The sequence below is a fragment of the Cavia porcellus genome, unplaced genomic scaffold (genome assembly GCF_034190915.1).
Source record: "Cavia porcellus strain 051 isolate PalLab524CR breed Dunkin Hartley unplaced genomic scaffold, mCavPor4.1 scaffold_17, whole genome shotgun sequence".
Classification (NCBI taxonomy): Eukaryota; Metazoa; Chordata; class Mammalia; order Rodentia; family Caviidae; genus Cavia; species Cavia porcellus.
Window position 1 is genome coordinate 68,482,078 of NW_026947500.1, and position 9,899 is coordinate 68,491,976.

Genomic DNA, 9,899 nt, shown 5'->3' on the forward strand with positions numbered 1-9,899 from the left:
ACCTAGAATTTCAAGGACAGTACTAAGCAGCAAAGGCAAAGCAGGAGGTATCACAATTCCTGACTTAAAGTCATACTACAAAGCAACCGTAGTAAAATCAACATGGTACTGGAATCAAAACAGAGCTGAAGATCAGTAGAATAGGTTTTAAGATACAACCACAACTACAAACACACTCAACCACCTTATCTTCGACAAAGGGGTCAAACATGTTCACTGGGAGAACGACAGTCTCTTTAATAAAGGATGCTGGAAAAACTGGCTCCCCATATGCCAAAAACTAAAACTAGACCCATACCTATCACCATGTACTAAAATAAAATCTAAATGGATCAAAGATCTAAATATTAAAACAGAAACACTAAATATATCAGAAGACAAATTGGGAAAATACTTGAAGATATAGGAGTAGGTAGAGAATTCATGAATAGGACTCAAACCACGTGGGAAATACTTCCCAGAATCAATAACTGGGATCACCTCTTATTAAAAAGTTTCTGCATGTCAAAAGAAATCTCCAGCATAGTGAACAGAAAACCCACAAACAGAGAGAAAATCTTATTGAACTTCCCCTCAGACAAAGGACTTCTCTCTAAAACATATAAAGAATTTAAAAAAAATCAGACTCCCAAAATTCAAAGACCCAATCTAAAAGGGGGTATCTGAGATGAATGAACAATTCTCTGATGATGAGTTATAAATGCCAAATAAATATATGAAAAATGTTCATTTTCCTTAGTCATTAGAGAAATGCAAATTAAAACCACACTGAAATTTCTTCTCACACCTAAAAGAATGGCCAAGATCAAGAAAAGCACCAACAACAAATGCTGGAGAGGCTGTGGGGAAAAAGGAACTCTCCTGCACTGTTCGTAGGACTGTAGACTAGTGCAACCATTGTAGAGGTCAGTTTGGGTATTTCTCAGAAAACTGGGATGCGATTCACCCCAGGCATGCAGGGATAGTTCAATATACATAAATCAATAAATGTATTATACCATATCAATAGAGCCAAAAGTAAGAACCACATGATCATTTCTATAGATGCAGAAAAAGTTTTTGATAAGGTCCAACATTCATTCATGATAAGAAACTTCCAGAAAATTGGCCCCATTTGACCCAGCTATACCACTTCTAGGCATATTTCCAGAAGAACTGAAAGCATCATACCACAGTGATATATGTGCACCCATGTTTATAGCAGCACAATTTGTAATAGCCAGATCTTGGAAACAATCTAAGTGTCCATGAACTGAAGAATGGATAAAAAAAGTTGTGGTATTTTTATACAATGGAGTACTACTCAGCTATAAAGAATGATCACATGAGACATTTATAAATAAATGGGCACAGCTTGAGACCATACTCATAAGCGCAATAAATCAAACTCACATGTATAAATACTGAATAGTTTCCCTAGTGTAAGAAATGATAAGAATTTAATTTTGTGACTTGAACAATTATTTTTAAGATGGCAATATGTAATCCATTAACTAATGATTTCCTACTGTTCATTTTTTTCTTCTGTAAATCTGTATAACTTGTACCCTTAAAAAAAGAAATGATAAGAATATATAAAAGTATGTGGTAATCATGATTCCAATCATATTGATTTAAAGCCGTATAATGTTTTCACTCATTAACCGCAATGGTTTTAACCTGCATTGTTCGATTTTAGTATCTATGATAGCAAAATAGCTATTTAGAAGAAAACAACACAACATAAAAGCTAGTGCTGATTTAATATCATCTTATTTTCAAGTCCCATCAAGCTGTGGTACATCTGTTTCCACTGTTTTTAACATGTTGTATCTTACTATATTTCACTATATGCTATAATATATGCAAAATGCTTTATAGGCATAGAGATAATAAAGAAACCACTGCTCGTTTTCTTTTTTTTAAATTTTATTTAAGGAGAAAAGAAAAAAAAACAGTGAAAGGGTACAAGTTATGCAGATTTACAGAAAAAAAAAGAACAGTAGGAAATCACTAGTTAATGGATTACATATAGCCATCTTAGAAATAATTGTTCAAGTCACAAAATTAAAGCTTGTAGAGTGGACATTCCAACAATGATACTGCAAACAGTTCTGTTCAGTGATCCAATAAAACTCTGTGATATCATTTTCTATCTTATACACTTAAATATACATGCAGTTATATAGTTTAGAGCACTTTCTTTTCCTCTCTTTTGTACAATGACTATTACACATTTTGGGTTTCATTGCTCCCACGGTTCTTATTGCTTTTTTGGAAGGGAGTAAAACCAAATGTGACATAACAGAACAGAATCAGTCAAGTCAAAAGGGTGGACATAATAGATAATGTAAAAACATAATACAAGGTGATCAACAGTGGTTACCATAATGCCTCCCGCTATCTCTAATAGAATTTCCTATATCATTAGTTATACTAAAATTGAACAAAACAGTAAAGAACTAAAGATTTAAGCCAACTGCAGTGTTAAAAATGTTTTAAAGGTTCAAATGCAAGGTTGGCATTATAGAAAATACTAGATATTAGGTTGTTTGTTACTGTGAGAATATCTTTCACTAGAAATTGCTTTTATTTCACATTCATGTGTTAATTTTAAACTTAGTGAATATTTATTGCAATATTTTTACTTAGAAGAGAAAAAGACCAAACAAAATACACACAATAGAATCAATCCTAACAAAAATAGTGAGTTGATACAAGATTTCAAAACAAAACAATAGAAAATCAATGACTACCATAGTGTCTCTTGCATTCTTCAAAATAGCTGCCTATACCATCAGATATAATAAAATCAAATGAAATAAAATATAATAAAATCAATCAAAACAAAACAATGAAAGCAATATAGTGCTTCAAACCAAGATAATAGGAAATCAACAATGGCAACCATAACATATTTTGTTATCTTTGAAATAGCTTCCCATCCCATCAACAGTGAATGATATCCTTTTCTTTAATATGGAATATTAAAGCTTATATAGCACATGCAGTATGGAGGAAATTTTATGAGGCATACATGGTTAGCTTTGTTTGAAAGTAATGCTGGTCAATGGGTAAATTGTATACTACTAACAGGATCTTAGGTGGTTTTGCAACCATTGCTTTCATTTCTTTGTGCATATTGTTAAAACAGACTTTATAGTGATGAGGGTATTTACTTTCTTTGTCTCTTGCATTTCTTTGTTTTTCAGTATAAGCCTGAAGTTTTTCTTGAATACTTGCTTCTTCAGCACGTTGCAGGTAGAAGACCATTTTAAAATTACAGTTGTCATTGATGTCTAATCCCCTCTTTTTTGGAATTATAAATATTTTAGTTATGTCTCTTCTCTGTATAAGTAATATAATTTGTTATTTCAAATACTAATAGTTTGAATATAGTCTTATTTTAATTTACAGAAACAGTAATGTAAAACTATGTATTACTTTGAGATATGTTTCCTGAGAATTTTTGACTTTCTTATTAAGCTTCTGTAAGTAAGTGCATAAGTTTCTTTGAGTTCCCTGAGAATATATTTACTTGAAGATAAAAACAACCCAAATGTATAAAAAAGCTACTCTGATTTTTAAACCTCATTGGATAATTCATGAAAAAACAAGTGAGAGTTGGCAGTATATTACAGTGGTAATTATGTATTTTCATAAAATAGTAAACTCCACTTACATTTTGTTTTTCTATTATAATGGCCAGATTTGGTATTTTATTGTTATTGGAATCTATTTCTAAAATAAAATATGTTCTTAAAAAAGAATGCTATGGGAGAAGGCTCAGATATTGTTTCAGAATAAAGCAAAGGCATTGAATGGGGTCATTCGATGGCACCTCTAGCCTCTAGAGTCCTGGGTGATCAATATTTACTGCACTTCATTAGACCATTATTTTAGTATTCTTCTCCCAGGAGTATAGGTCCTTAAAGACTAATGCAATGCAACTGAAGAAAATACAGGGTGATGTTTTCTCATCCCTGAGTCTAGACACACAGCATTCATTTTCCCCCTTATTTCTGCTCATCTGTGCATCCATACGCCCACCACTTCTAACAAATTCCTTTAGTAATGTCTATAGAATAAGGAATAAGGAATGTCTATAGAATTGCTGATACATGGAAAATTGGTTCCTTTTTAGGTGTGAAAATGCATCTTATCATTTATCAATAACATAATTACATATACTAAGAAAATACTAAAAATATACATATTCTGAGGCATTCTTTGTATAATTTTGTGTTCACTGAGAATTAATTTTTGTTTTTTTATAATTTACAAAGAGATTCTAGGCTATCTGTAAATAACTGATTGCAAAAATGTACATAGAATATGACTTCCTATCTTAAATTCCATGAACACATTTCTCTACATTGTCAGAATGATTCCAAAGTTTTTCTTCACAGATGAAAACTGTGTCTTCATTTTAAGTTATTTATGACATTTCCAGGAAGATGGTGGAACAGTAACCAGCAGGGTAAACAGCTTCTCTGAAACAGCCCAGATACTGGAACATAGCATCATGAGGATGACAATAAGGAAGGATGAGGGACACCTGGACCAATGAACAATATAAAGTGAGACTTGAATCCCACAGAGAGAGTAAAAAAAATGGATGACAAGGCAGTAGAAGGTAGCACTTTCATCTAGTGCCAAAAGCAATGTGTGAGAAGACTTATTGGAAACTGGGAAGGCAGGGTCATGGTGACTATGGTGTCTGGAAAGCTGTAAGGCTCTGCAAAGAGATGCAGTGGTGGAGAGGAGCAGCAGACACAGGAACTGCACTGGCTGGTGGTGAATGCAGAGGGTTTAGTTCTTCCTTGGGAGAGAGTGGTTGGCTAGCAGCCATTTTGGAGTCAGGCTGGATAAACCCAGAACCAGAACTGCAGCAAGCTCCCTCCAGCAGTTCCTAGTTGGTGACACGCTGAGGGAAACTGCTTGAACTGAGCACTACCCCTGTGAATATTCCAATAAACATCACTGAGATTCTTGTTCAGGAATCAGCCTGGGGGTGGTGGCCAACCCCACCACTGCGTGTACTGTAAAAACCATGGTGGGAGCTCTAGCCCTGCTTCCCTGCATGTACTCTGCAAAGCATCATCACAGATCCCCACAGGTTACCAGCTAGGAGGCAGAAGGTCAACCTTGCACTTGTGTGCACTCCAACAGCCACCAACAAGCCAAACATTGGGGCTCACCAGGTGGGCAGAAAATGGACAGCTAGTGCAGGCAGAGAAAGCCAGCAGATCCACCGCCACTTGGTAAATGTCACCAGTGGAAGGCCCTTTCCTGTGGGCAGCCAGAGGAAGCAGGAACACACAGCAAGGTAAGCTCTGTGCACCTGTAGGCCACCACTGGAGACCCCTTGATTCCTTTGGGCAGCCATCACTCATTAGTAGAATCAGACAAACACACCCTTGTGTGCCTATCACCGTCATGGGAGTCCCAGTGTAGATACACAGGCTGAGAGAAGCATTCCCACCTCTAAACACTCCTGAACATCACGGAAACCCCAATGTAGCTACATAGATCTAGAGAAGCCCACTCCAAGGCCTGTTACCTCCATGTAAATCTGGGATCAGAGGAACCCAGGTGCATGTCCCATTCCTTTACACGGTGGAGGGGCAGCCAATGTGGGAATATCATGGGACCCCACAAATAGATTGTCGGGAGGAATCCAGGATAATGTCAAGACAAAGGAGCAAAAGGCAATCTCAGACCTCTAGCTCACACAGAACAAGTCTGGGAGATTCAGTCATGGAAGAAAATGGAAATCACACACTTGAAATCTCTGAAAGGATAGCAACTGAAGTAAAGAAACAATTTCATGAGATTGTAAAAGCAATCAAATCAGAGATAATGTCTCAGGTAAAAGAATAAATCACAAATAGACTTAAACAATTGCTCAGCATGTATAAAGTAGACATAGATTTTTTTTAAAAAGAGGAGCATAGGAAAATGATGGAAGCCTTGAATGAATATAGAAAGGAATTACAATGCATGAAACTCATTCAAAGAAAGATACTGGAAATCAAAAAGTAAATCAAAAGCTAACAAAACTACTTGAAAGAGACAGAATATAAACTTTCAAACCTTGAAGATAGGATCACAGCTAGTAATCATGATAGGAAATATCTCTTTAAAAAATAACAAAGAGGGGCTGGAGATTTAGCTCAGCGGCATAGGCACCTGCTTTGCAAGCAGGCAGTCGCGAGTTTGATCCCTGGTACCTATATAAAGGAAAAAGACAAAAAAAAAAAAAAAGAATCAGGAAACAATTCGATGGATGCCAGATGATGTAAAGAAGCATAATTTGAGTAATAGGTTAATGTATCAATTAGCAATTTCCTAGGGTGTTTTTAAAATTCTGTATTGTTCTACTTTTTACTTTATTCTATTTTGTTTTTCTTTCTTTAAATAAATTTTTAGAAGCAGTGGTAGGTGTTGGTGAAGAAGCAAGGGTCAACACAAATGAAATTAAAAGGTTATTTACAGAAGGAATAGAAGAAAACTTCCCAAATACATGAAACAGAACTGACATGCAGATAAGTAAGTCATATAGGACTCTAACTAGCAATAATTAAAGTAAACCTACAAACAGACACATAATAACCTAGATCCCAGAAATTCAACAGAATGACAGAATATTAAAAGCTATTAGAAAAGAAACGGATAAGTTATAAAGAAAAACCATTCAGAATCACAGCAGACTTATCAACACAAACCATCAAGTCAAGAAGCGTTTGGAGTGAAATGTTTCAAATTCTGAAAGAAAACAACTTCCAACTCAGATTTATATACCCTGAAAAATTATCTTTCAAAATTAATGGAAAAGTATGATACTTACATGATAAAGAACAACTGAAGAAATCTATGACTACCAAACCAGCCCTACAGAGAGTTTAAAAGGATAGTCTAGAAAGAGATAAAGATGACCAGGTTCCAGCAACAGCAGCAGAGGCGGATCACCAAATAAGACAGGAAACTGAATGAAGTGGAGGGCCAACAACAGGAGGATAGCATGGCAGAGACCAACCAATGTATGCTGGTTGTAACCATTAATGTAGATGGCCTTAATTCAGCAATAAAAAGAAACACAGGGAGAGTGGATCAAGAAACAAGATCCATTGATATACTATATACAAGAAACACATTTAACTGGAAAGGAAATTCACAGACTGAAAATCAAGGGAGCGAAAACCATTGCTCCATGTGACAGGACACCCGAAGAAAAGCAAGAGTAACTTGCCGTTCAACTGCAGAATCAATAACAAAGATATGGTATTTTCATGCAGTGGAAAGGTACCCAGAAATAAAGTAGAATAATCTCGAGGCTCTTGTAGGTAAATGGACACAACTTTAGATCATGCTCTTGGGTGAAACAGTTTGAACTCATACACATGAACCCTCACATAAAAAAAAAGGATTTAATAGGATCCAAAAGCAAAATAATTACTATAAGGGTGATAGGAGAGGAAACACCTGGGAAGTAGAAGTGGAAACTACTGTTAATTTCTTATTGTCTTATCTTGAACTCTAGTATTGTTTTCACAATTTTGTTAGGTTTGGCTTTGTTCTGCCATGCTTTTTGAGGTTTTTCACTGTCAGATGATAGAGGCAACTATTTGGTATATAATAAGACATATTTATAATCATGGTTTCCTGTTATATTGTTTTGAAGTCTTGTCATTATTTCGTCCAATTGTTTAATTGCTTTTATTCTGTTTTGTTTTGTTTGATTTTATTATGTGTGATGCAGTGAACAGCTATTTTGAAGACAACAAGACATTATGGTAGCCATTGCTGATTTACTATCATCTTGTTATGAAGTCCTATCATGCTTTTGTTCTTCTGTTTTGAATGTTTGTATTCCGTTGTGTTTTATTTGATTTTACTATGTGTGATAGTAAATAATGTATGTAGGCTACACCTTCCCCTTCAAGGCAAGTCTAGCACTCGCAAAATCTCTTTGTCCTCCTTTGCACAGGATGAGGATTTTTGCAAAGAATTCTGGCTCCCTGCTGAGTCTCTCAGTTAAAACTTTTAAACTTCTCAAGGTGATACAATGTATCAAAATAAGATTACAGTAGCCATGTTCATTTCCAGCTATCTGGTTTCAAAGTCCTGTACTGCTTTCATTCTTTGGAATGGTTTTACACTATTTTGTTATGTTTGATATTATTGTGTGTGAAGGTATGGTCAACTATTTCGAAGAAAATAAGATACATTATGGTAGCCATTGTTGTTGTCCTGTTAACAGTCTAATTGTGAAGTGTTGTGTTGCTTGCATTGTTCTTTTATAATTTGCTTTGTTCTGTTTTGTTTTCTATTATCTCTTCAAAATAAAAAAAAGTTGTTACTTATGACAAAATCTCCAAAAATAAAAGTATACAGAGATGTCGAGTGCGTGCCTTTGGTCAGATTACAAACATTATTTTATGGCTTGAAGTGAGAATTCATATCAGTGCTCAATTTAACTTAACCTATATTAAAAGACAACTATATTTTCAATCTCCAAAAATAAAAGTATACAGAGATGTCGAGTGCGTGCCTTTGGTCAGATTACAAACATTATTTTATGGCTTGAAGTGAGAATTCATATCAGTGCTCAATTTAACTTAATCTATATTAAAAGACAACTATATTTTCAACTGTATCATACAATGACAGTTCATTGTGTATGGATTTGCAATTTCTAAGACAGATATTTAAAATTTGGTCCAGATGGTGGTGCAATATCTCTCTTCACAAATTTTATGTCATTTGATTTTATTTTTAAAATTAATTTTATTGGCTCAATTTAGCTATATATATAATGATCATAACCATCATAGGGAATTTGTACCTGTGTACAAATTGATTCTTCCTTTTTCCTAAGCCTATTCCTCTCTTCAATCCCTCTTCCTCTTTTTATTTACAATATTTTGCTTTCATTTTATCCTTCTTTTATCATTTTCCCCCTTCCTTGCTTTCTCCTTCAACTATCCCTATTTGAACAATGTCTTCTGATTTCACAATTGCTGTTATACACTTGAGGCTTTATTTACATTTTCAGTTTCTCACACTAGAGAACAATGAGATATTTATACATGTTATACTTGATACATTGTATCACCTTTAGAAGTTTACAAGTTTTAACTGAGAGACTCAGCAGGGAGCAAGGGTTCTTTGTAAATATCCTCATCCTGTGCAAAGGAGGACAAACAGATTTTGTGAGTGCTAGACCTGCCTTGAAGGGGGACCGGGTAGCCTATGTACATTATGATAGGACAAGAGACTTGCTTTTCCCCTTTTAGTTCTGGATGCTGCTTTGAGCTGTTGCCCCAGTGCCATGCCACCCTTTCTTGGATCCAGCTGATTATGAACTGAGAACTCAAAAGCTGTAAGATAAATAAAACTTTCCCTCCCTAATTTTGGGTGTCAGGTTTTCATCTCAGCAATGAGGGAAAAGTAAAAATAATCAAGACAATATGTGTTTATGATTAATTTCCCTAAAGAGTATGATCTCTAGTTGCATCCATTTACCAGGAAACATCTCAAGTCCATTATTCTTTATGGATGAGTGATACTTCATTACATAAAAAGTCACATCTTTTATATACATTCCTCAGTTGATGGGCATTTGGGTTGTTTCCACGATTTACCTACTATAATCTGTGCTGCTACAAACAATGATGTGCATATATCACTGTGATACGGTGCTCTTTAAAAATTTTTCTTTTATTAAAAATGTTAAGACAGGATTTCACTTCAAAACAATAGAAGAATAGCAACTATTAATACATTGCATGTTGCGATCTTGAAAGTAACTATTGAGAGTACAAGATATGGGCATAAACATCTTTCCAATTGATGTTAGTATAAACCTTCCTTTTCTCTTACTAAAAGACACTAAAAGGCATTTTTCTTCCTTTGTT